This window comes from Chiroxiphia lanceolata, chromosome 3 (assembly GCF_009829145.1).
Source record: "Chiroxiphia lanceolata isolate bChiLan1 chromosome 3, bChiLan1.pri, whole genome shotgun sequence".
In the NCBI taxonomy this organism is placed as follows: Eukaryota; Metazoa; Chordata; class Aves; order Passeriformes; family Pipridae; genus Chiroxiphia; species Chiroxiphia lanceolata.
This window is the reverse complement of record NC_045639.1, coordinates 40,185,346-40,212,999: the sequence shown is the minus strand read 5'-3', so window position 1 is coordinate 40,212,999 and position 27,654 is coordinate 40,185,346. Positions and strand designations below refer to the sequence as shown.

The following is a 27,654-nucleotide window of genomic DNA, read 5'->3' as shown; positions in this document are numbered from 1 at the left end:
TTTTCCTCCCCTTATTTTAAGTGTATCTCTGGGTGTTTGCTTTTAAAGCTGTATCCATTAATAATGTGCCTCTATATTTATTTAGAGATATGTCAAACAAGGAGCACTTATCCGTAGCTCCAGGCAACCCAACAATTTTAATACATAAACAGCTATATAAATGAGTCTCATAATCATCCAACAAAAGCTTCAGCAACAAAGAACACCATAAGCACACCGTCTCTTCTCAGGATGCTCAAAATGTGGCATCCACTTCAGCAGCCAAGGAGAATAAATAAGTTTTCCAAGGGAACTAGCTCGGGTTATTAGAGATCAAATGGAGGAACAAGTTGTTTGCCTTTCCTTAACTTAAAAAAAAGAAAAACCAACCCACAAATGGAAAAACATGGGCCAGTTTTTCAAGCAAGCTCGGCACATTGCCCATCTAAATTACACTTACATGCAAGTGCATGCAAATGCTTAGTTTCCCTGGTCATATGCCTGAACTGCATCCACATTTTCCTCAAATGCCTTCTTGAACACGACAGGACACGCACGAGCAGCCTCCCCAACCTTTCAGAAACCAGAGCACGGGCACATTGGTGGAAACAGAGGAAACACCTGCATTCCTCCAAAGTACAAATGTGGCCAAAATAATGATGAGTCTGAAAAAAGACCAAGTGAAGGCAAAGGTCAGCGTGTGGGACTTTTCAGAGTGGAGGGGGCTCAGCTTGATGCTTGGCAGGAGGGGGCCTTATCCCTTTGTGCTTTTAAATGTATTTTACTACAGGAGGTGGGGAAAAAAAACCAAATAAAACCAAGCAAACATTTTCAGCTTCTGCTGCAGTTTGTAGATGGGTGACTAAACACTGTTAGGGATAGCTCAGCCCCCAGCAGATTCTGATGCTGTTAGCTCTTTCCCTTCCGGAGGGACAGGGAGCTGCCAGCTGCTGAGGTGAAGGGAGGTGCACAGTGGGGCACTATGTGGTGCCCCTGTTTCATGGGCAGGCAATTGTGCCCCTGCACAATGCCAGCCACTGCTTCGGGCCAAGCCCTGCTTCACTGAAAATCCAAAAAATGTGCTTGCTGAAACCTTGCAGGACCTATCATGCACACCCCCTGCCATTAAATACTAATAGTGATGTTTTTCTCTGGTTTTACTCTGGTGAGATGCTGCTGATCTCTCAGCTGGGCATCACCCACCCCACACGTGGGACCACGGGACAGCACCAAAGATACCAAGGAAGCTCAGCCTCCAAGCTGAAACTCACTTTTGTCTTTCTGGCTGGGAGTTATATGCAAAAAAATTATATCAGAGTGCCACAAGAAAGAAGGGTAAGAAAACCCTCAGGAGTTCAGCTTAGAAAATTTTTTTTAAAAATCCTCCTCTCTCTGTCTGTCTGATGCCCAAAGGAAAATATAAAGCGCTTGGATGGGCCAGTTTGAGTGTCTGTCCCTCCCTTCCTGCTCCCCCTTGCTGCAGCACAAGAGGAAAAATACTTGAAAGGCTCTTGGGGGAGCGGCCGCAAGGATGTCTGTTTTGCCTCCACTCATGCCACTCTTCCTTTTGCAGCTTTTCTCACATCCAGAGAGGATAAAGACACCCAGGTGCCTCTCTCACATACACACACAGACGAGCACATTCCCATTCAAAACAAGACTGCAGTGCATTGAACTTGTCCCTGAATGTAACCCTTCTGGTTTGAACAGCCCTGCTGGCTCCTGCCTTGGGCAAGGTTTCAGTTTCCCTGTAGCTTGATGATGTGATTTGGGCAGGATTTATAAGGCTTACCAAAAAACCACAATTAAATCCAAGGGGCAATGGAGGGGATTTTTTTCTTTCTTTCTTTTTTTTTTTCCCCCTCCCTTTTCATTGCTTGCTTCTAGGACCAAGGCAAAAGTTGAGTTGGCAAAAGTCCACTGTGTTGGCTGGAGCTTAAATTTCTAGCCAAAAAAGCCAATTTCTCCAAGTTTAGATAAATTAATTTCCTAAGTTTTTCAAACATTTTCTTTGTTCTAACTGACTGAGAAGCCATTGACATTTCAGTTGAAGAGCAATTGAAATACAGGACCTGAAGGACCAAAGCCATCTCTGCTGCAGCTCTGCTGTGGCCAGCACTGAAGCTGCCGCTGGTGAGAAAACCAGATTAAGTGAACATTCTTGAAGGTAATGCAGGTAGGGAGGGGAAGCCAGGTTGGGATTGAAATATTCCCTCTGCTTCCAGGAAGAGAAGAGCCATCCTGTTGGGAAGGGACCCAGTCAGGTCCCTGTCTGACCCCTAGGGCTCGAAAAATGGACATACCCAAATTCAACAGGAAGGAACGTGACCTCCACTAGAAACCTGAGATGCTGGGAAAGACAAAGCCTGTGTCCCAACTTTGTCCATTGAGTCCTGTTCAATAAATAATAACAGAGTGTGCTGGAACTGTGTCAGCTATGTCATTTCAGGTGAGAAAGACTCGTGTTTTCTAGGTACCAGCTCTGTAAATCCCTGAGGAGCATGCTGCCAGTGCAAGCAAGGGTCACACTGTGTTCAGCAAGACACGTGTGCCCCAGCAGCCACGTGTGCCCAGGCAAATGCATTTCTCTGTCCTGTACAAACTAAACTTCAGACCTTGTGGCCTGATTTTCTTAATCCAAAAGCAAAGGTCAAACAGAAAGTACATGGCTTTGGTTTATTTATGGAGAAACGTAGCCATCAGACTTTCCAAAAACATCAGCAAATTCTGCACATCCATGTTTAAACCCCACAGAAAGCCCTGCCCTCCCAAAGTCCTCCCTGTTTGGGTGCTGGGCTGGCAGTGTCAGAAGCCAGGCTCAGCATTAGGCAGCCTGGCACAGCCCACAGCAGAACCATGTCTGCTGGGAGAGGGGACAGGGTGAGCTCAGACACAGAGCATCCTCTGAGGATGTCGGACTGCTTGGATTATTTACTTCTTTCTTATTACATTACTGAAAAGGAGAGTGAGAAAAAATGCTCCCAGCTCACCCAAAGAGGAAGTGGGTAGGGAAACTTTGAGATTTCTCAGCCCTCCAAAAAGCCCCGCGGCTGGATGTGAGCATGGCCACCACAGCTGCCCCTTCACCATATGCACCACCGCCATCCCAACAGGCCTTGCACCGCCTCAATCCTGATACCAACAAGGAAGTACAATCACTTAACCGCATAGCCAGTTTCTTTTCTAAGCCTTTGGGTTGCCTCAGAAGTTTTTTAAACAAGACGCTTTCCTGTTTTTGAAACCTGTGCATCCGTATGGTTTGCAGGTTACTCAAATAACCTTATCACTTGAAGCAACGCTGGCATAAATTTCAAAACTGCTTACTGCGGTGCTCCCCTCCCCTCTCCACACATATCTATTTACTCATAGGGAGCCTTATTTACAGTATCTTCCTGCCAACTGCTGACACAGAAGAAAAAAAAGCCCTGGGTTACACATTAAGCTTTATCGTTGAAGTATTCATGCCAGACGGTGTCCAAACAGAGTTAACTGACTGACCTTAGCTCAGGGTAAGCCACACAAGGGGGAAATTTCTATCGCAATCTGCTTGCACGGGCAGAGCTCGTTTCGCACCACCAGCTTTTTCATCTCCTCCCCCCCTTCATCTGGGCTGAAAAGGCTTTTCAAAGAAAACACAGTTTTATTTTCAGAAAGCCAACTGAAGTAGAGCTGGTTCCTTGCAAGTTTGTTAAACAAGGAATTACCAGAGAGGTTTGCAGGTAAATGTTAGGGCATGGAGAGGGCTGCCTGTACACAAACACTGACCTAAAATCCATGCAGCCTGTAAGCCATACACATTCTTATGCCAAAATGGGGAAAATTAAGAAGACTGCTCTGCAAGAATATGCCATTCAGAGGGTCTGGAAAATCCAGAAATCAGCTTCACTATGCCTGTTTTGCACAGCAGCTTTGGAAAGATCTGCCAAACGTAACAGTTTCATTTGACAGTCATCTTCTGGCTTAACTTCTGAGCTGGCCAGTGGCCATCTCACGTTGCACAATAAATGCCTGCAAAATTAATCATAAACTCCCTGCCTGGAACTCCCAGTGCTGCTCTCCTGAAGGGTACCTGCAGCCTGCTCCAAATCCCTGCCACCAGCTCAAATCCTGTGTTCATCAGTGGCCCAGCAGGCGAGGGAGGACAAACCATCACAAAAACAACCCATGAACTTTATTCCTCCACTCCCACTTCTGCTATTTGCTGGCCGAGCCGTTTACCTCTGTGTACACTTCATGACAGCTACACGATAGCTGGGCACACAGGAGCTTATCTAAATCCCACACTTCGCAGCCTTTCTTCTCACAGCTAATGCCTGGCTGGTGAAGAAAGCTGTAGGACCCAGTCCAGGGAAAGAAGAACCAAGAGCTGCTCTCAGATTAACATGCTCTCATCCTCTCTCTCCAATAAATTCACTACTGCCAATTCAGTAGGGATGTGGCAAGGTCCCCTTGCTTGCAACACTGTCTGCACGTGTTGGCTTAGTCAGTAGGGACTAATGCAAAGGTAAAGAGGCAGAGTGGGTTTGTTGTTTGTGAGAAGTGCTGCTTGGCCAGCCCTGCCACGGGAGCGTGGGGCATGGGGCATGCAGCATGGGTGGGGCATCATGGCACTCGCTCTGCTCCTGCCACTCCCTGGATAAACTAGGTCCCACTTAAATGCTCCTGCGTAGGGGGACACAGGAAATGTAAAATTACTTTCTCCTGCCAAGCCAGCTGCTCTGCGGTGGGGAGGGAAAGCCTCTGCTCCCCATTTCTTATCCTCAGTGTGCAGTGCTAACATCTGGGGGATGCCTTTCCCCGCTGCCCCTGTCCCACCATAGGGGTGCAGCCCTTTCTCTGGCCACCTCGTTAATGGCTTAGCACCTCGTTTGCAACATGGATCTCTCCCTCCATGAACTCACCAGAGAGCTGAGGCTCAGGCAGCCCTCAGACCTTCTGAGCACACCTGGCTCTTGCCCAGCTTGCACTGGGCTGCTGCTGTCACGCTGCCAGCCCTGGGCTTTCCTGCAAAGATGCAGCCATCAAATCCAGGGTACTATCTCTTTTCCCTGCAACTCTAATTAAATTGCTCATTTAAAAAATAAGTGAATTGCATTCCTACTATGTTAATTACTTCCTCCTATGTAATGCTCTTCTTCCAATAGACTAAATTGAATTGAGCATACAAACATCCCAGGAAAATAACAACAACAACAAAAAAACCACCAAAACCAAAAAACAAGTAGGATGTAAACAGCTCCAGAAGGGAGAGAGAATGTATTTCCTAACATCTCTAACACCAAAATATAAAGGTATAAAGTAAATGTGATTAAAACCAGAGAAGCAAGCAGTACACATTTTATTGCTATGTTTTCACTTCTTATTTCTTTTTAACAAGAATAAAAAATAAATTGTGCAACCTCCACCAGGAAGTGAGTGGATCTTTGAACTCTGCCATCTGGCTAGTGGAATCTATATTTTCATCGCCTCGGGTTACAGGTTAATCCTGCCAGTTTTTATTATTTGTAGAAGTAGTTCGCCTCTCAGAAGCTTTTATGGTCTCTGTCACAGAGAAGATTGCTGCTGAGCAAAATACATGCACAAAATACTGGGGTCAGTGGAGTGAGGACATTGAGCAGGGAAGAAAAGAGAGAGAGAGGAAAAAAAAAAAAGCTAGTTCTGGCTAATCTAAAATTATCCTTTTTATTACAAGAGAAGACATTGCAACATGTGCTGGCAAATTTGCCTCGCATTGCAAGTCAGCACAGACAGGAAGGCTGAGCCTCCCGGCTCATGGTGGAAGTCAAGCCCGAGCATGCCCAGCAGCTGGGGAGCCCCACGTGATGACAACAGCATCCAGCTCCATCTGGTGATGTTCTCCCAGCCCCCCGGGCACTTTTCCATCTAGTCTTGCAAGCAGCTGGATCAATTTACTCTAGCCTACGGTGCGCTGCACAGGCACAGACTGAAATTATTACTCATGGAAATCCCCTCTGTCTCAGTGCTTTGAACAAGGAATCAGGTAGCTTTCAAGCTCCTGACAATTAATAGCCTTTGGTCGAGGGAGAACAGTGCAAACACGCTGGAAGCAATGGGTTTCAAAACAGCTTGCTTAGTTTCTAGTAAATTAAAGGGAGTGGGCGGTTGAGGTACACGGTAATATTATCCAGCACAGTGTGGTCTTCACTGACGTCAGCAGGACATTTTTTTTTCCCTCTCTTTCTCTCTCTCTCCCTGTCTCCCAGAAAGAGACACATGGAGGTTAACGCTGTGACAGAAGCATGGCTCATACCACCCGGAAAACCTCCAGTTTTCCATCAACAATGCCAGAGCGCAGATGCTACTATGTTGCAAATGAGCAGCACCAAATTACATGCAAGTCATTTCAGAGGAGGAAAAAAGCTGTTGGAAACAGAAATCATGAGGACTTACAGTATGTATTTCTCTTCATGTGACATGATTAACCATCCAGATTAAGACCACTCTCCTCCTGCGGCTAAGAACACATCCTCTTCTCAGATTTTGCTTGAAATAGCGCATTTGTCCATGACCCCTCCCTGCAACTGCTGTGCCTTTCCCAGTATAGCTCTGTGGCATCTGTGACTGTGTTTTCTCAGTCTCACTAACACATCATTTTCTCTGAGGCCCCTGTACTGTAGGCTGGAGGCATTATACAATAGCTGCCAGCTTTGCATTGAAAATATGCCAATAAGTTCAGCAGAAGAATTCTGCTATGCTATCAGCACACTTTTCAAAATGTGATTTCTGTGTACAATCATATATGCTTGCAGCCTTTTCATACATACTAATTGTATGTTGAATAAAAGGCGGTTGGACAGCAAATAAAAGGATGCACAACACTGAGATGCTGCGGGTAGGAAAACAGACCTAACCTAGGTCTGAAGACATCACCTTCCTGGTGACACTACAGTGCCCATATTTTCTGTGTCAAAAATGTGAAACATAGAAAGTGTTTGGGCCAGAATTTTTTTAGGGTTGCAAAAGACAAAGGGGACTTTTTTATAACAAAAATGTGTACTGAAGCTGCTGTGCCAGGTTCTGACTCAACACAGACGCATGCATACTCCTCAAAGTGGAAGATTTTTCCAGTAATTGAGTGGACTGAATGAGCTCATCATGACCCACTGAGCAAGTTTTCTTAGTATTTGTTTTGAGCAAGAGAACAGCTTTGATCAGTGTTTGCACTCAGTTGACTTCTCCCCTCTTCCCAAACTTTTGTTGCTTTCATGAAACACCCATTCCATTTGGCTCCTCTTGGTAAAAGGAGCAATTTTTTCCTAAGTGTGGCCACAGGACTTAGGTAAATATCGCTGAAGCATTAAATGTATTAATGAAATGTATTTAATGTATTAATGAAGTGATACTGCAGGCATTGTCGAGTTGCAGGATCACCAGAGCAGGTGAGGGAGAAGAGTACTGTCCAGGAAAGCCAAGAGACACAGTTGTTCCACAGAACACTCCAGAGACAGAGAGTGCATCCTTGTGCAGGAGGCTGAGGGGAATTTGTGAAAGTGGAAGACCATGAATCACTGCAAACAAATTATGTGTCACCAACTGGCACATTCTTCTTGTCCTTCCATATCCTGATCTGATTTCGCTATGGTCACCCATGCATCTTGGTAGTATTCTGCCTGCTGCTCTGAGGGGCATTTTTGCTGCTTGTCATTAAGGTATGAAACCTAACATGCTGTAAAGGTTGAGGAAAAGGTCTTGAATCAAGTAATTTTTGGCAGGAGTAGCTGTAATTCCCTCAGGGCCACAGCTGCAGATTGGACTTTGCTGCAAACACCGCAGTCCTTGTGTGCCTGCCTTTGGGGAACGAGTCACAGATTTTTACAAGTAAATATTGCACAGCGTTTTCCTTTTCTGCAGAGTTGCCTGCTGAGGTCCCTTTGACAACAGTGTCTTTCAGGATTCATTTGCACCTTTCATCAGGACATTTTGGAGAAAAAAATGGAAGGAATTAATAGCTATCCGTAATTACGCCTCAGATTGGCAGTGCCTGGGGGTTAATGGAGTTCATATCTCCAAGTTGCCATTCCTGAGTTTTAGCCACCAACTTATGCTCCCTTGTTTCTGCAAATGGTAAGTACCTATTGCTTTACATAGTAGGCAAAGACAATTACCCTCTGGACTTTGAAAGAAAAGGACACTGGTGACTACATAACTCTGCTAAGCAGCACTTTCGTTTTAAAGAAAACGCTCTCCCGTTTTCACACCCAAAAGGCACAGCCTGCTTTCTTTCAAGGTCTCACCAAAGAGTAGGAAAGGCACCCCAGAGCCCTGCCTAAACAGCTTTGGGCTCTCCGACTGAGCATTTTAACAACTTGATTGTGGCCACAACAGCCTGCAGCACAATGTGCCCAGCCACGGCAGATGAGGTTGAAAGGAAATCCACAGGTTTCTCCAGTTCTCTTTTTCAGCTATATTTGGAGATGTGGTCAAGTCCAGGTCATGCTGATCTGCAGAGCTATCTTCAGACAGCCTTTGGCTGCCCTGCCACATAAGAGCAGAGCTTGAGCCCAGGTTTTCAGTTCCAAGCAAGGTGGCCCTGATGGTGAGAAACATAGCCCAGCCTGCTCAGAGGTTGTCCATGTATACTGGTTTTGTGGCACAGGATCAAAGGCAGCTGCCAACTCCTGTCACTCTGGCCACCAAAGAGCTATGGGCTGGTCATGGGTCTGAGCCACTCACACTGCAGGCAAGGCTGAAGGTGGACCTGAAGATGCACTTGCCTGAAGGTGGGAACAAGACAACCAGGCAGAGCAATGCCCCATTATCTCCAGACAAATGCAAGCAAAAATGTTAACCATCCCATGAGACAAGCCTTTTGTGATTGCCTCTCACTAGCCCTGGTGAGAGACACGGAGAGGGAGAAGGCTGCACATCACAGCCGGCAGGCAAAGAGTCCTTTACAGGGACGCCCCTGAACTATTATTACCATCACTCTCCTTCTTTACAAAGCCTTCAGATAGCTTTCCAAGATGGTATTTTTGTGACCAGACAAAGGTCAGAGTCCCTGCTATGATAAATCAGGCCTGATTCGGAGGCAGGTTCAGCTGATAGAGTCATCTGACCAGCGCAGCTGTGCACAAACCCTGAACCAGTTCCCTTCCTATGTCTCTGTCAGGCTGGGCACGAAGCTCAGACATCTGCTAGTTCCTGAATTACAGCGTGCACGCAATAACGGACGTGCCCTGCTCAGGGAAGCTTGTGTTTATTATTTTCCAAGCTTTGCATCAACTACACACACAACCAGACCGCAGCGTCCGGTCACCAAATCTGCTGTGCGCAGCTGCTTTGGCTGCTAAAATGAATGGTGACTTCGTAAGCCTGTGGCTTCCCTAGCAAAAAAAAAAAAAAAAAAGGAAAAAATTTGCATTTCTCCTTTTCTATGTTGCCAAATCCTTCCCTTTGAGAAACTACGCAAAGTGCTGCTTAAGTAGCCTCGCACCTGTAAGGGAGGTAGCAGGCACAGCCCATATCACCCACAGTCCACAGCTCTGCTAATGTCCAGCAGAAATGCCTGGGGATGGTTCACAGCCACCTGGTGAGGGCCAGTGCATTCAAGTGCTGCCTGGGTTTTGGGAGGATTGATGTAAACACTGAGCCAATGCAAGGACAGCTGGCCCTGCACCGCTTCCCACAACACATCCTGGGCTTGTGCTACTGTTCCAGCCTGGGCACTAGTGCGCCCTCCAGCCCTGCTCCCACCCCTGTGCCTGCCTACTGAGGGGCATTTTGTGTTTTTCCCCTATGCTGCCCTGCTGAGCAGCTCTGAATCATCCCCTGCACCAGCAGGCAGGAAACTGTGGCTGCCAGGCCCCCAGCGAGCTCTGTGCAATGCCAGGGTGCCCCTCCAGACCCAAAAATGCCAACGTTGGGCTGAGCAGCAGCTGGGGTCCCCCCACAGCCAATACCAAGGTCCAGGGTGAGCTCACAGCTCACAGCTGTTGTCCCACAAATGAAGCTGAAATCCCCTTCTGCCAGCACCACCGAGCTGCACCACTTTGACCTTTTCAGAGAAATCTGCCTGGACATTTTGGCTCTGCCCCCCTAGCAGCCACAGCAGAGAGGGAGCTGAGCTGGCCAGCTCGCAGGGCTGACCCCACTGTAAAGGTCAGAGAGGCACAGCCTGCCCCACCACTCAGGGGCTGCCAAGCCTGCCAACTCAGCTGTTGTCTTCCTGTGACTATGGCTGCCATCACTGCTTGGAAAGGATGCAAGTGCGACCCTGGTATTACAGCAGTTTGGAGATCGTAAGGCCATGGTCTCGTACGGGCTCTCAGAAGCAGGCAGGGTGCTCTGTGCTGGCTCCTTCCCAGGGAAAACTGAGAAGGGTCTGCACAAGAAGCTGCTTTTAGAGCTGATCACTTCTCAGAGCTACCTAGTCCCAACTCAAAGGGCCAGGCCTTGTGATCCACATAAGCCATTTGTGTCTGCTTGAAAGAAACAGTAAAAATCCCCAGAGATTCAGAAATTGTAAAGACACAGCAAAAAAGCCCAAAACTTCAAGCCTGTGAGCACTTCTCCCAAGCATACACAAATTGCTTCCATATTTTACACGTTTTGAAGAGTGTGTGTATACGCTTTGTAAATCAGCAAGTCTGACCCTGAAGCCATCCAAAACTCATGATCAAAAACTTCTGAGTATTTGAGGTTCAGGTGACATCATTCTCCAAAGGGTTGCTTCATCTGAGTCAAAAAAAAGGTAGGAATTTTTGAAGCAGAGTAACAGAAGCCCTGAAAACATGTTTTCTGTGCTAGGAAACACAATGCATAATGAGGACACACACAATCCCCTCAGAATAAGTGAGAAGCAAAGCAGGCCCCATTTTCTGCGCTTACAGGGCTACAGTGACGTGCAGACAAAAACCCCACCACCTGTGATGTTTGAGTGTTCAGAAACAAAATCTGTCCCATGACATCTGTGCCTTTTGTCTAGCCTCCTGTACCTCTGCATCCAGTTTGGGGATCGCAGGCATGGCATGGAGTCATGGCTGAGGGGGTGCTGCCACCCAAGTGCTTCTGTAGTGTCCCTCACTGTAGTGCCCCTGGGTCCTTCAAGGACAACAAGATCCCTCTGACCCCCGTCATACCCCAGTCAGGTACAGAAATGTAGTGACCCCCATTTCCAGCAGAGAACTGAAGACAAAGACCCCAAGGACTCGTTCTGGGGCACTTATGGTTCCCATCCCACCTATCTGCCTTGTCCAGGCACTGTGGATTTCTGCCAACACTGCTGAACTGCTGTGGTTGATGCTTTGGTGTGGCCACTACCAAGAGAGTTCAGGTTTGCTCCCTTACCTCAGCAGCAGTCCTAAGGGCTGAGGCTGTGAGAGCAAGTCATGCAGTCCAACAGGAGCAGATCTGTAGGGCAAAGCACTTGGGACTGAGGATATTACGCCCATGTAGCACATCTTTTAGGAGGGGTTGCATCAGACTAGCTGCAGTTTGGCTCAATGAACTGAGCTGGGAAGCAGATGGGGTGTTTCTGGGGAGCATTTTCCAGTTTAGTCTCCTCCACCAGAAACCCAGCCTATATACTGTGAGGTCACCCCACAAGGTGAACAGAAGTGGAGTGTGTGGGAGCAACCAGGACATTTGCTCAAAAGGGCATCTCCAGCCTGAACTGAGCCAGTAACGCAGGGACTTCCAGCTCATCCATCTGCCCTGGGCACGGAAGTGGAAGAGCCCCATTGCCACTCTTACCAAATGCTAAGGGATTTGTATGAGCAACTTAGGTGGACAAGGTATCCTGACACAAGGCACAAGCACAGAAGGTGCTGGCTGAGAAGAGGAAGGAGGGGAAATATGTTTAGAACAATGTGCTTACCAGTGCTGCAGAGGAGGGTGGGCACAGTGACAGGCGCTCCCTGTGCTCACTGGGATTCCAAGGGACAGGACAAAGTTTTCCCTGCCATCCCATGTCATCCCCATTTCCGTTCCCAGCCCACACTGTGCTCCAACAGGCTGTGGTGACAGAGGAGAGAAGTGCTCCTCAACCCACAGCTGAGGAAAGGCCTGCACATGGGAGTGGAGGTGGTGCAGCAGGGGCATCCAGCTCAGCCCTCAGGCTCCTCTGGGAGAAGGCGGTTGGGCGGGCTGGCCTGCAGCCCAGGCAGCTCCAGAAAGGATATGAAACCCCATCATTGTGAAAGCAGGAGGTGACAGTTCATGCAAGGGGCTCCAGAGTGATCTTACTGCCAGCATGAGGTGCAGCATGCTGCTACTCTGCACCTCCTTAGAGCTCTCTCCCAGGCACAAGTAGCCACAGCCAGGCTCCAGGAGCGTTGTCCCTCTCCACTAGCTGGGGCAGCTGACAGCATGGCCAAGACCTTCAGGACTTGTCATATCTCCATCTTTAGAATGAAGAATAAAGAGAGGAAGATAAAGGCCAATATTTGTGGCAAAAAAAGGGGGTGTAAAATCCTGAAGGTGTCAGGTAGCACTAGTGTGGAATTCCATGAAAAAGCAGGGCCATCTCAAACAGCCAGATGCCTATGAAATGTTATTTCTGGATACCGCTTTCAGAACTGACTTGGAGGGAAGTGTGACATTTACTGAGTCACCTCCACCACTTCCTGCAGCACCTGGAGCTTACTTCAAGGGCTCTCATTTAGATACTGAGAATTTGCTCACTGTTCAGGCTGAAAATAACACCATTTACTTTCTTTTTTTTTAAAAGCTCTGCTGAAAGCATGATCTGTGATGCAACAGCCTCCAGTGCAGCCCAGTCCCCATGTGCAGTTCACACAGCACAATGAAAAAGCAATTTAAAAGTCGTCAGTCACCTGGTACTTCTCTCAGGAGGTAATCAGCAACATCTAGCTGCTTTGCCCTTGGATCCAGCAACAGGCAACAAAATTTTCTTTTTCCAAGCCACCCAAACCGTGCTGCATCCTGAACACTGATGGAGGTTTTCGCCACTTCCTCTGACTGCACCAGTAAGCTGCGGCCTTCTCAGCCTCCAGTATATGCTGCAGCAGCTGCACCGTGAACTGAAATAATTTTGAAGGACAGCTCTGAATCTCTGCCTTTATGAAGAGTCATTCAAGGCTCCTGTGTTCCTTCTTGTTCCTGCCAGAGCCCTCCAGGGCTCAGGATGCACAGCCTCAAAGTGCAAGCAACTTCAGAGAAGAGGAATTGAAAAGAAAAGCTAAATCTAATTTAAAAAAGAAACCAACCAAACATGCAAATATATCTTTAGTTTCATATATAAATTATTTTTGCACATTTTGTCTGTATTTAAATACTCTCCTCACTGGGGATGTAAAACTCTGATGAATTCATTGTGCATAAAACCATTTAGGCTTTAAGCACTCTTGTTTTGATATACAGCTTGTTAATAAGGAAAGGACATATTTTCTCCCTTGGTATTACAGAATTTACACAACATTTCACATCCAATCCAAAAATATTTGTGGTGTTTCTTTCAAAAGTTGAAGCTGGATAAAGGATATTTTGTCCTTCCAAAGACAAAACCTTTCATTAAATACCGTTACAATTGCAAAGGATCAGCCATCGAAACCCAAGTGTCTTTGTTGGCAGCGCATCCATTAAAACAACTCCTCGAACAGGATATGACATGTGAATGTTTAGTCTGTGGAAAAAAAAAGAAAAAAAGCAAAAAAGGCATCAAATGTCAAAATGTAGAAATGTCAAAGGTGAAAGAGGAACTGTGCTGTTTGCTGTTAGAAATGCCTCCTCTTGCATCACACTGGCCTGTGAGAGCCATGCACGCAGAAGGACCATGGAAGTTCTAGGAAAGGATGAAAAACCTTCCTTTCTTGTGAAATACACAGTTTTCTCAGGGACCATTCCAACTCAGAGTCAGACAGGAGTAAAAGTGCAAAGCTGTCTGAGGAGAGCTGAAAACCCATGTTTTTCTGCCCATGCATTTTGATGGGAAGGCCCCTGGGACCCGCTGCACAGCAGCTCTGCAGCACAGCAGTGCGAGGGAGAACAGTGTTTGCCAAGCCAAGAGCAAACCCACCAGAGCAGACACTGTGTCGATGCTCTGCCTGCTCCAGGGCTTTGGGCAGACTCTAAATTTAAGGGGATAGTTCATTTGTTTCCACTCTCTTCTTTGTTTCACTAATCTGGGATACTGAGCAAAAGGCACGGAAAAACGTAATGTGGACAATAAACTGCCTATTTAAATAAATTAATACTATGCCTCCAGGGCCTGGGAGGTTTCACACAGGTACACAACTGGACATTCAGTTCTGAAAAATGAGACTGGACAGAGTAAAACAAAATTATCTTCTTTCCAGTTGGACATATTTTACAGCCTTTCTGTCTGCTATATTAAATAGAAGACAGGAAAGACCAGTTGGGATGTGCACCCAAGATGAGATCTTCTGATCATCCCTTCTTTTCCTCTTTCTACTCATAAACCTGGGGACTTTGTTCAGCCAGCCTTTGAAATCTCATTGCAGGCTGAGGCTGGTTATGAACCAAAACAAGGAGAGGGCTGTTGTGGACAACTGTGCTTGCTTTCTGTGGGATTTGTTGGAAGAAGAGGCATGCTGCATTTTTACTGGAAGGGATGATTAATCATCTAGAAGATGCAAACACAGAGAAAAGAAATAGTATCTGCTGAGACACTTCCAGCTGCATGTCCATCCTGCCCCTTGACCAGCATCTGCCTGGCTTTGCGGGCAGGCTCAGCACCCAAAGGTCTCCAGGGCTCTAAAACACGTGAGGCTGCAAGGGAACAGCTGGGTGCCAGAGACAGGCGCCTCCCGTGCCACCGCCAAGGCAGCAAGATCCTGCACACTGCCACATTCTTCATAAAATTACAAAAAGTGTTAATTTATAGCAAATCTTACCCAATTAAAGACGATAAAGCTCTGCAGTTAATCAAGCTGATTAAATGAATTAAACTTGTTAAGAACAGTTTTATCAAAACATTTACATTTCTGCTGAGCAGAGATTCATATGACTTTGAGCTGCAAAGTACACAGTTGCCATGAGAGGACTAAAAAGAGGATTGGGAACATTAACCATGTAAAAATCAAGTCTACCTCTGCATCTCCCAGCATTCATTTAAACAAAAGAGCTTCTTGGCCCATTAATTTCATCTCTGTGTCAGGTATCTTCTACCTCCTGGAAAGAGAGGCATTGCTTACTCACTGTGGGAGGCAACACGAGTCCAAAGGGGGGGAATTCATCCCTGCCTTATGAAACATCTCCAAGACAATGTGTTGCAAGAGGTCCTGGGAGAGCAGCATCCCTCACCCAACCCATGGTGTGTCCCCATGGTATGTGTTCAGGTAAAACAATGGCCTCATCTCCTGGGTCTGAGAGCACCTATAGAAGAAACACATATGTAAGAGTACACAACACAAACGTTTCCATAGCTGTCTGAAAGATTAAAGTAAAACAGCAGGAGATTTTTTCCTTACATATAAGTCTGCTCAGCTTCAGCCCCCACAGAGATGGGCTCAATAAAGGCTTTAGATGCTTAACTTCTTAATTTAGACACTCATCTTTAGCTGTTAGCCAACCATGGAGAAGTTGTACTGCTGACAGCTACTTGAAGTTCCTCCAGTATCCTACATCCTTCAGAAGAGAGCAGAGCAGGTTGGTGGTGACATTCCTTTTACCTGTGCCACATCAGGACCCATCAGCAACCTGTCCTCCCAGAGCCTCACTTGATGGGGCTAAGCTGGGAGTAGACAGACCTGTAATGGCTGAACACAGGCTTAGCTGCGGTTGAAGGTTTTCTCTGAGCTTATGGAAAGAGAGAGGCACCCTTACACAGCACTCCACATCTATGACTGTCTCTCTGTTAACTGTAGAACAACTCATGATGAGGGGACTTACACTGAATGCCTTACTTTTGGACAGCTCGAATAAAATCATGTCCTTACATATTCCCAGCAACATAAACACCAACTGGATAACAAACCATGGCCAGGAACAGGGTGTCTAACCACACAGCAGCAAGTATGCCTGCTTGCCAAAAGGGCAATCGTCACATGCACGCAGAAGGCAGGTTAGTGTGGGCTTCAGATCCTTCTCAAATATTTAGCCCACCTCATTGATGGGTTTTCTTTGCTGCTGCAACGTGCACTGCTCTCCATGGCAGGTAGTTTGAACATTTTAGGTAGCACTGCACCCACAATAATTTCCTACCAAATGAGGATTTAAATAGTGAGAGTGCATAATCCCAACTAAAAAGACATTAGGAGTAGGCCTTCCCCTTTCTCTCAATGAGCATATTTAGAAGATCTGCAGCTTCAGCATTTTGCAGAGAGTTCTGCTAAGGCAAAGACAAACTTGGCATTGGTGCTCCATCTTCTGTGCCATATGCTTCATTCATCTGAGAGTTGTTTTTCCTGCAGGGGAGGGTGGATTGGCACGTATGGAAATTCATTAAAATTATTTTGTTTGGTTCTTTGTGCTGGCCACCATCTCCATTTTAGTTTTTATTTCTCATGCCCAGAACAATCTCAAAAGAAAGACAACTTCTCCTGAAGCACAATAAATATTCTCAAAAGCAGTGTCTGAAAGGCCATGCTCCTTGGATGAGCCTGTAAAGGTTACAAGTTGTGGCTGGAGTATTTCTAAAGAGGGTGATAGAAACCAAGAGACTGAAAATAAAAGTAACACATGTTAAGAAACCAAATATACTGACATTGCATGTAACTACCTGGGTATTGGCAAAGGTACCATCTGCTTATGTGCAAGCCACTTCCCTGGTTTTGCAACAACAAGTCTCTCAAATGATGCTTATACTGAGTTACCTATTCCATTTTTCACTGCTTGTCAGATAAATGGCAGCTTTTTTAATAGGAAGACAGACATTTGATTATTTTAGGTTCAGGGATTCTGGCCAATTCCTTCCCAAAAGTGGCTAGGGTTGAATAGCCAAAGAAAATTTATGCATTTAAACTTAATGATGCTTAAACACTGCAAGTAACAACACAGAAATGGACAGAAGCCTGAGGGGTAGCAGAAATCTCCAAGAAAAGGACTTTTCTGTTCAGACAAACTGCCAGCAGCTCCTGATAGTGGCCATTATGATTGTATTTCCATGTTCTGCCCTTTAAAAGTATATATTATTTTCAGTTAAAAAGAAGTCTGAATTCATTTTTGGAGTCCTGTGATGTTTCTGCACCTAATGGCTTCCAGGTCTCTCCATAGGCTGTAGCTAGCTTTTGTTTATCCATACAAGACAAAGTTTTGAAGAGTTCAGATCTCAAAAGCAGAAAAAATAACTCATGACCCACAGGCAAACATAGTGGGACATTTTGCTCCACAGCTTTGGAGAAGCTTCCAGCTCACTGCTGGTTTAACGCAATGTACTGAGGAGCTACACTGACAAAGACCTTTTGTTCCCCCCTTTCCCTGTTTATGAGGTTAGGTACAAACCCCATTCTATTTCCACTTCAAAATAAGGTTTCATAAGAAAGATGAAATCTGCACAGACATCCTTCAGGTAGTGCATGTTTCACACAGGTTGGCGTTAGGTGTCATTTGCAGATTAGGTTGAAATTGGGTCTTTTCATGTCCTAATGTACACTGAATATAAAAATGAAATGTCACCTGCACACACAAAGTGCATACACCATTCCAAAGTATATATACCTGTCCAAACAATTAGCTCTTAAAACTTCTGCATGAGTTTCAGCAGAATACATTAGTGCTGAGAATAACCAAGGACTGAACTTCTTCAGAGGAGCCTTGCTCACCATTTTAATGCCACTCTCTTTCCATACAACCAAACTGTCAGCCTGCTCAGACCCGAGGGAGTGTCCAGTGCGGCTGTGAATGGAAAGATATCATTATGAATTATGAAAATGTAAAACATTTCTTTTTTTTTTTCTTTTTTTACAGTGTCATTTTGGATGCAGCAATGAGGAAGAGTGCATGAGCTTCAGTCTCCGGTTATGATTTCAAACTCACAAAAAAATTTGTGAAATGGGGGATTGGAAAGGAAATCAGCAATTAACAGCTCCTGACTAGGACACGGGCAATGCCAGGAAACATTCAGAAAAATAACCCATGGCAGTTGCTGAAAGGGGACTAGCAAATGGATAAGAGGGAGTAGCAAACTAGATGCTGGTTTATAAAATGAGAGGGTCTGATTTTGACCTGAAGAGAGGTGAAGAACATTGTATCACAGAGGAGAAGGGAGATGGCTTCTCTCTGCAGGGTGCTGCTGAGTCTGAGCCATTCTCTGAACAGAGAAAGCAACTGCAGGCATTCGTGTGTCAAGGCGACATCATATTGGAAAGAATTCAACAATGAACAACAATCAAATAACTAAAGGGAAGATTAAATAACTAAATAGTACAGTTTGGATAAGTAAATCCCTAAGAAGAAGATAAAATCATTTGAAGGTGTCAACATCAAGGAGAGAGCGCTGTTTACACAGCTCTAGATAAAGCGTAACAAGAAAGGAAAATACCTTTTCTTGCAGAAAGGGAAAATGCAGACTGGCAGCAAGAACGGCTAACCTGCTGCTGCTGACCTTCACAGCCCTTTCAACCCCCTACCAAAACCTCTGTTGGTGTAGAGGTTGTCAGGTGAGCACCCAGGACTGCTCAGAGCCACTATAGCAACATCTTTCTGCAAAGCGACCTGCCACACATGTCATGTGTGCTGCACACCAGCAGGTAAGGGCCAGCATTACCATTCCTCTGCACCTCTGCCTCCTGCAGGGAAAGAGAAATCCAAAGTGTTTCTTTCATGCTTCACCATCACTCAAATATATTTGATTCAACAGCAAAACACAAAGTGTCCAGTAAGTCTGTAAAACAGCCAGTCCACGCCTGGAGCCTGCAAATGCCACATTACAAGCTCAGGTATTTGCCTGTAGCAATCAGCTAACTGGATGCGTAGCAGCAAGATTTCATGTGCTCATGTACATGTTTTCTGGTGTGGCCATCCACAGAGGCAAAGTTTCTCATTTCCTCCTGTGAGCGCTGTCTGCATTTGTTTAACTCTTCCCATTAATGATGACTCACTCAAGCTCAAATACACCATGCTGGATGTCTGCCTCAGGCAGCCTCTTTTGGTAATTTTTAGCTAAAAAAATTCAACTACCTCCTAGAATAAGATTAGGAAGATATATGTTAGCTTGCTCTGTTCAAATCAAGAGATTAACCATGTCTGTCTTCAGAGGCTGATACTGATAGACAGAGCCAGGGAAGGAGGATGTGCCTTTGCAAGGGTCCTAGGTTTTCTCATTTGTGGTCAAGTTACAAGTTATACAAGGCTTCACTCTGCACCTGCCTCATGGGGGTTTGTTTGAATTTGGTAGATAATTTAACTGAGGACTCCATCTGTTTTGGCCTTGCTGCAGGCCAGGGACACAGGTGCTGCCTACCATCCCCAATGCCAACAGCTGGAGTCTGCTGTGGCCTGAAGGTGAAGCAGGGATCCTCTCGTCCTGCACAGCTGCATTTGGGCAGGACAAAGACCTTTCCCCATACAGCCTTCACTCCCTTGCCGAGAACTGTCTGCCCTGGGTATTAAAAGAGGTAGAGCTGTTGTGGGGAAAAATAAATATTTACATATGCATTTGATCCTATAGCTAAAAGCAGCCCTATCATGATGCCTGTGCAGATGGGACTCAGGTGGCAAGGGTAGTGTTAAATCAGGCGTTTCTAGATGTACAGTGCTTGACCCTACAAGCTTCCCATACTTTCAATCTATGTCAAATTTGTGTCATCTCCTTGATTTGCAGATGGCAAACTGAAATAAAAATGCAGGAATCCCATCATGTGGCATACTGTCTACTGCATGACTCACTGGCAGAACTGGCTCTTATTCTCAGCTGTTAATTCCATCATGCTTGAAAAGCAGACTAGCTGGGAATACTGATAGCCCAACAACCTCTGCTGAGGGAGCAGGCAGAACTCATCCACAGCCTGCACCAATAGCTTCCCCAAATATTTGCTGACAACAGACACCTACTGTGCTACAGAAATCCCTGGGTTGGCTGCGTCCCAGGTTCTGCAGGAGGTATGATCTGGTGAAGAGATATATTCCCAAATCTGACTCCTCCTGCCCCTCCTGGTCCTTTCAGCCTGTCTTCTGCTTTGGTCCTGCTCCCACATCTACTTCAACACCTGTCATTAGTTCCCCTCTCCAGGCAGGGGGTCCTCAGCCTTTGTGCTGCAGTAGGGCTCCCTCTCTCCTTCCCTTCCTCCCTTGGCCAGGTCCAGCCTTACTCAACATCAGCCTTCCTGCATGTTCATTTAAGTATCACAAAGGAGCACATCCAAGAGTATCTCCAGCACTACAGTGACCCTGCCAGCACAAAAAAACAAGGTCAAAGAGCTGCTGCTCTGCACCTGCAGCAGGAGGCTGCTCTGTGCCGGCCACACCATCATCTGTGATTTAGCCACCGGATTTGAACAAGTTTCCACTGAGCAAGTGTCTTCAGAGAATTCAGATTCTAACTCTTAAGAAGTTTCTGTTGAGTGTCTGAGATCCGAGGCTTCTTTTATTTCCTAAGGTTTCTCAGTTCAACTTATTTTTTTTTCCCATGAAAAACAACCAAAGGTACGTTCCTGATATCTGCCAAATTCCAAGCCTCTTCTTCAGAGGCAGAAAGTGCTAGAGTTTCTCAACAGATCACTTTAAGAACATGTTTGAATATGAAGAAAAAAAATTGTTTCTCTCATCTCTTTCTTGTAAGCAAGTAAAAACGTTTTTTGCTGAAGCTTCCCAGATGCATTCAGCCTGAGACAGATACTCAGAACAGAAAAAAACAGCTAAGCAGTAGACAGATAACGTTTTCAGGGGTTTACAAGCAACAGGTCTTATAAGAAATGTTGGATAGCCTTAAAAACAGACAGAGGCATCAAGGTCACAACTACGTGTAATTTAAACTGAGCTTCTGCTGAGTCAGGAGGGGAGAAACAGAAAATGCATGAATTCAATGGTAATTTCCCCAAATTTGTGACTGCTTTTGTACTTTCTAAGAAGACCGTGGTGAAGAGATTTGCTTCCTTTGGAGGTGCCTGTGCTGTGCCACAAGCTGCCTGGGCAGAGGCTAAATGAGCTTGGCAGGTGACTCTCCCCTAGGATCTCCACTGGCTCTCCATGAGCCCACTCTGGGATCTGGAGCTGTATCTCCCCCTTTTCCCAGCACTCATAGACCTCTGGGGAAGGCTACTCATTCTACAGGGGCACCATGGGGATGCAGGTGCCAAGTATACCTGTTGCATTGCTCAGGGCTCAGTTGGGAGCCAGGCACAGAGTGCTGCTGAGCTGGGTAGGGGAGCAAGGGCCCCAGCTTTTCAGGTTTATTGTGCATCTGTGGATTATTTAGAGCCTGGAGTAATGGGCACCCTCAATGAAGGGTGCTATCAAAAAAAGGGAAAGCTGTGAGTTGTTGTTATTTCAGATCAGGTCAGGAAGGTCTCATCACTTCACAATGACACTACAGCATGAAATAACCGAGCCGAGCCTCACCCCCTCTCTCAGTCTGTCACTCTGCTGAGCATTTCCACCTCTACATCACACACACAGAGAGGCTCTCCCTGCACAGGGCCATCCCACCAGTACACACCATGGCACCATACCTCTATCAGGCCACTCTTGCTCAGGAAGCATCTGTGCAGTATGTGTGATCCTCTGCCACTCCATTTTCAAAGCACAGGCACAACCTATTCCCCATTTGTTTATGCAGAGTAGGTAGCAGGGAACAGGTCTGCAGGCAGATAGGTCCCTTCCCTTCCCGCCTCCCACTCTTTCCCAAGAATGCCCCCAGCATGCTTGCATCTGCAGCAGAGCCACAGCAGCTGACAAAACACCTGTCTCCCTGTTCCAGGGATGATTTTGCCTGTGACTGACAAGCAGGCACTGGTGTTTCACAGTGCTGCTCTTCAAACCACTCTTTCATAGACACGACATGATTCCTGGTCCTTGTGAATGGGAACCCACTTATTAATTTTTGCTCACAGCAACAGAAAGGAGTACAGGGATTGTGCAGGGGGGAAGAGAGAAGTGTGCTTTAATTTCTCTGCTTTTGACTTTGTCTGAGAAATACAGAAAAGCTGCCCCTACCCAAAGATGATGGTGTGGCCACTGTCGTGGCAGCAAGGAAGTGAACAAGAGGGCCTGTGAGCCCAGTAGTGCAGTGGCATCTCTACGTGTAGGGAACCCATGCACAAGTTTTCATATGAATAATTAAAACCCAAGCCTCCTCACTCTTCTCCACTTTCCAATCCCTCCTCCTGTTTTCTCTATAATTCCATTTTCCTCTCTCTCGCTTCTTCCCACTGCCATTTTACAGATATTATTGTTCCTTTGGCAAAGAGCATCCCTATGCTGAGATGATGAGTTTATAAGGCAGAGGGCTGCAGCAAACGCCTCGTGAAGCCCAGCCAGCAGCCCGCAGCCCCCTTCCTCCCCTCCTCAAAGTTCACACGGTTTAGTATGCAAGCTTCCTGCTGCCTGCCCAGCCAGCTCACTATTCACAGGCAAACCGCGCTCCTCCGCTTGGCTCCCAAAGAAGAATAAGTATAAAAAGCCCTGAAAGTCTTGCTGCTGAGCCAGCAGGAAACTCAAACTGCTCTGAGCATGGGAACCAAGAGAACCGCTGTGGCCAGCACAACAGGTATTGTTTGGGAGGAAATCCCAGCAGCAGACATGACTGCCTACACACACACATATATATATATGCTTAGTGAGGGTTTGGCAAAAGGGAAGGCTGGGGAAGTGTGCGAGAAGAATAGATTAGCAGCTATATCCAAAAAAGAGTAAGAGAGCTGCTCAGACAAGAAAAACAGCTATTTCACTAGCCAACGAACTGACCCATTTGCCACACATACAAACCATGTGGGACCTCAAGTGATGTCTCTGGCCAAGGTCTCTTGACAGGTCTTTCTATGTCCTTGTTTTAGTTTGCATCAGGAGTGAGTTCGTGAGGCACATGCCCTGCTTGTCCCACTTGCCACATTTTGCTTTACGTCAGGGAGCAATTTTTAAACTGAATTCCCTTTGAGTGAAAGGAAACCAGGAGATGGACCCCAGGAGCATAACTCCTGCACTCCAACCTCTAATGAGCGTCTGGTCCCTGGGAATCAGAACTGAGGCAAACCAGTGAACTGGTGTAAATCCCCTGACATACCAAGTCCTTGGCACAAAACAGCCACCTCTGTGGATCTGCTTCCTGTGCACCACACCAGCTGCTGACATAGGCACAGTTTATCTGCAAATATGGTAAATTTGAGTGCAAAAAAGAGAAGGAAGAAGGAAAAGCTTGAATTACATAACTTCTTTTCTCACCAAAAAGTGATTAAAAGCTGTGGTAAAACAGCTCACAAATGTCACATTCACAAGGAGTCATAACAAGAAGTTTGACAAGACAAGACTTGGTAATCTAGAAGTATTTTAATTATATATCTTACAGTCTTTCTTGTTAGAGATGCTCTAAAGAAATAAACCTGAGAGCAACAGGTCATCCCACCCAACTCAGCACCTCTTGCAACCATTCCAAAGAGCAGCAGCTGCGAAAATCCCAGATTACAGAATGTGTGGCCCCAAGTCTCATCACCATAAGGAGATGGCTAGAAGAGCAACACACATGTCTTGGAAAGCGAGAAACCATACAAAACGAAAGGGCCCAACTTTAAGTCAACATGAAGACATGTAAGTGACAGACCATCCTTATGGGATGGATTTTTATAACCCAAATACTCCAAACTGAACAGCATTATGAACTCTACTGGTCAAATGCCCAACAGTTACACATAGCCACGTTTCTGAACTGCTTTAAAGCTTTCTGCATTAGGATTTTACTCACCACACAGAAAGGGGTTGGCTGTGAAAGTTAGATCTGGACTGATTTTCAGCGTCCTCGTATGGCTCTTTTTGGGGGAGAAGAGGGAAGTTGAGCTGGGGTTGTGTTCTGGCCCCACTGCAGTTGTAGAAGCATAATGGAGCAGCATCTGTGCAACTGGGTTCATTCCTTTAATTTGGTTAGACAATTTTAGGATAGGAAATGTCAATGCACAGGCTTGTTTTGGATAAACACCAAAAAGCAGTTTGGGAACCTGGCTGAAACAAGCTGATTCTCCAGAGTCTGTAACATCAGTGGAAAATGTGGGTAAGAGCTTACCTCTGCTATTAGCAGCTTTCCCATAATAGGTTTTTCCTGTGCTATATGGGAGCTCCAGGATACTCAGGACTTCTGCAGTGCTCCTACCTCTGAAGATCCGCTGTGGAGTCAGAAACCTCATGAGAGAAGGAGAATCCGAACTCTTACCTACTGGGCTCCCAAAAGAAAAAATAAATGTATCTTAACACTGTGCTAACTGCCTTAGTGACCCTGGCATGGGCGCTGAGCAGTGATGAAGGCTGGTCAGCTATCAAGAGCCAAGCAGTAGGAAAGGCAGCTGGTTTGTGCACAGATAACCTGGGATGTTCAGAGCAGCCACATTGAGTCAAGAATGGAAAATGTGAACAGTCCTTTGTGGCAGATGGGACAGAGTCACATGCAGAAGATTTTAGTCAGCAGTGCAAAGCTCAGAGCTTTCCACCAGCATTTCTCCCTGCTATAGCCTCCTGGAAGAAAACAAAGCAGAGCCCCAGGGATCAGCAGCCCCTTGGCCCCCTGGAGCTCCTTGGTTTCCAGCCTGTAGGGTGGTGACATGAAGCAGAAGCACTCACTCCTCTCCTCATCTGTCCCCACTCAAAGGGCACTTTGAGGAAAGTGAATCAGACTATAGCACAGCACTCCTGCACAGCAGATGGGCTGCATTGTGGAACACTTCTGCCCCAGGTAGCGTTGCATGCACACTGTACCCACAGGCACAGCTGTGTGGCTTCCCCTCACCTTTGAACATGTGTAAGTGCAATGCTGGTCACAGGGAGCAAATGAGTAGCCCAGAGCATCCCAGGTCTCTGCAGGATGAGCAGAGAACAGTCCATGCCACTGCAAGAGCAATGGTCATTGTGTCATCCATGTCCTCCCACACGAAGCATAGGAACTGAGGGAGCAGGACTTGTGACAGGTCTGAAAAGATAACTCACCTCCCCAGGGCTCAGGAACAGAGGAAAAGGGGTAAACCCTCCCAGCAGCAGGCTCTCACACACAGCCTTGGCACCGTGCCTCCCTGTTGACCAGGAAAATTGGCTGCCGTTACGTAGAGCCCCATTCAGTCTCACAGGCCCATTCAGTGCATTGCCTGGTGGGTGGACTGCCAGGGAGCAGGACACCCATTAACAGACTCCGTAAGCACTGCACACATGGTCCCTTGCATTCACTACCCAGGGTGGGACATCCGTCAGCGGCTTCAGGGAGAAAGGACCTGCGTGTTCACTGGTGTTTGTTACGGGAGTCCAAAGAGAACAAAACTGTAAAGCAAAACAATACTTCTAAGTTGAGGGGAACATTTCTTCCTCCATTAATTATTTCCCATGCTATTCCTGGCAGTGACCTTCACTGGGAAGGAAAAAAACCCAGATTTGTTTTTATATCTTTTATTTGACTTCCTATACTAAAGCCCCTGGTTAGAATGACTCACACTTATATCAGCCATCACATTACGCTATATGAGTGCTGCTACCTGTCTTGTCTTCTTCACCATTAAGGTTTGTTAGCATTAAACCAGGCAATTTGCAGCTCTATTTAAAGATACCTGCCTTAGTGGCAAGTGTCCATAATACCCTTGTTTCATCTTTGGAAGTAACACCGTGAAGACTTTGCATTTGAGATTGCTGGCAACCTGCCCCAGATTGAAGGGAAATTTTTCTGGTTCTGTGCAGAGAAGTGTTTGCCTGTTGCAGACCAGGCATCTCTTCTCCAACCATTTACAATGAAATTGCTTATGTGCATCACTGTCCCGTTACATACCCACTTGCCCCTTTAGAGATTCCTGGTGTTATTTCCGCTCCCTGCATGCAACAGAGCTGCACGGTGACACTACAGCCCCGGGGAGGCAGCGAATATTACCTCTCTGGGTGCAGGGATTACCCTCATGGTTCCTCATCTGTCATTGGCCCAGCTTCCCCTGCCTGACAATTTAAAGGGTTGAGAAGAAACTCCACCAGGAGTCTCATGCCTCTCCCACAGACCTTCCCATGGAAGGCAGCAGGTTGGTCCTTGGTGTCTCATTTCATTCACTCTTGCTTTCTTCCTCTGCTTTACAAACACAGTGCTCACAAATCATCACCTTTTGCATGAAAGGGGCACTTGCAAGCAGGTTACCTTCCAGATTTTATTTTTTTAAAAAATGGGCATTCAGATTGCAGCAATGGCCTGTCTCCTGCCAGAACTGACACCATACTGTGCCAGGAGCTGTGTGAGTGTCCAGGAACAGTCCTAGTAGCCCTCAGCTGCTTCCAGCTGAGAAGTGAAGCAGTCTAAAAGAAAAATGTCATGTTAGATGTTTTAACACAGTGACATACCTGAAAAAGAGTTTGATCTTCATCCTGCAGAATCCCAAGGAATCCTAGTCAAAATGTAGCCATCCCGCAGAGACATCCCACATTTTTGTCTCCCTCACAAATGCTGTTGTTATGTGTCCACCACTGCTTAGAGACCCTGACCTGCAGTATGAGGGTGGAACAAACACTGGCTGCTGTCCATTCAGGGGCCCTTTTCCATCTCTGAGCCATGGCTCATGGCATGCCAGCTGGGCCAGTGCAGAATGTACCAACCTCTTTTTTCAACAAAACAGCACCATGAACCTTGGTGTGAAATCAGCTAATTTAAGGCAAATTGCAACAAGTGTGACAAACAGCAGGAGGTAAGGAAAACTTAAGGGTACTTCATAAAAGTGTGTTTATTTCACTGACATCCCCAGAAGAGGTCATAGTTTGGAACAGGCAGAATGTTTTACTAAGCTGTTCTTTCTAGTGCAGGTCGATTTGATTTTACATGACACGAGATCTAACCACTGGGCTTGAGGTTGTATCACAGGATTTTAGTTTAAAAAAAAAAAGGCCCAAGGGAGAAACTCTAAATATATATATTCGGGTCCACGAACAAACAAACAAGCAAACATGACACATGAAAATAGGTAAGACTTTTCTTTAATTTTACTGATGATTTCATTACACCATCAGAAATAGACATGGAATATTTTCAGTGGCTGAAAAGTCTCATCCTGAAATAATAGGTATGCATTAACATCCATTGCAAAACCATCTTTTCATGTTGGTAAGCTTTGTTAATAGAGGAGAGGAAGCACACAGGCTCTCCCAGGCAAGCTCTTATTCACAGGTACAAATCTCTTTTCAGTGATGAATGAATCCTTTCAGAAATGCTAATATCAGGATTTACACAAGGTGGCCAATGTAAACTCTAACTGCTGGTTCATGATTCTTTTTGGATCCTTTGCCAACTTACAAATCTTCAGAGTTAGTGTTGAAACAGGCAGCATTTTGTTGGAAAAGAACAAAAATGCATTTCTGAACCAAAATCTACTGATGGGAATAGATGACACAACAACCTCAAGAAAGGGCTTCCTTGTGAACCCAACCAGTGTGAGAGAGGAGGAGAGACAGTAAGAAGATGGGGATTTTGATGCTTGGATCATATCTCACTTCTTGCATTCCCCCAGGAGATTTAGTACTACTTCTGAAGGCAGCAGCCAAAAATATGCTTTGATGTATCTTTCATCTAAAGCTATCTATATTGATAGACTGTGTTTGTGCGGTTGAAGCGCTGAACCAGAGATAGGACTTTTGTTCCCACTTCTA

The 27,654-nt window shown here is 46.0% G+C and overlaps 1 protein-coding gene and 1 long non-coding RNA gene across 4 annotated transcripts in view; one reads left to right on the top strand and one right to left on the bottom strand.

Moving 5' to 3' along the window:
- Positions 1-6,221: 6,221 nt before the first annotated feature.
- On the top strand, positions 6,222-18,641 carry LOC116783825. Of its 2 annotated transcripts, none has more exons than XR_004355860.1 (3): positions 6,222-6,391; positions 7,852-8,064; positions 17,827-18,641. It is a non-coding gene; the product is annotated as an uncharacterized LOC116783825 (long non-coding RNA). The 2 variants fall into 2 exon arrangements; XR_004355859.1 differs by lacking the exon at positions 17,827-18,641 and adding an exon at positions 12,668-13,129 and having other exon boundaries at positions 6,223-6,391.
- TOMM20 (translocase of outer mitochondrial membrane 20) overlaps positions 13,450-27,654 on the bottom strand; it is a 50,079-nt gene continuing 35,874 nt past the window's right edge. The window contains exons 6-7 of one of the 2 annotated variants that reach the window (XR_004355858.1): positions 15,114-15,294; positions 13,450-13,582 (exon numbers count right to left, since the gene is read on the bottom strand). The gene's annotated coding sequence lies outside the window, so the exon portion shown is untranslated. Of the gene's footprint in view, positions 13,583-15,113; positions 15,295-24,784; positions 24,884-24,981; positions 25,065-27,654 lie in introns of those variants that run through there. The other variant, XR_004355857.1, reaches the window with a different exon arrangement.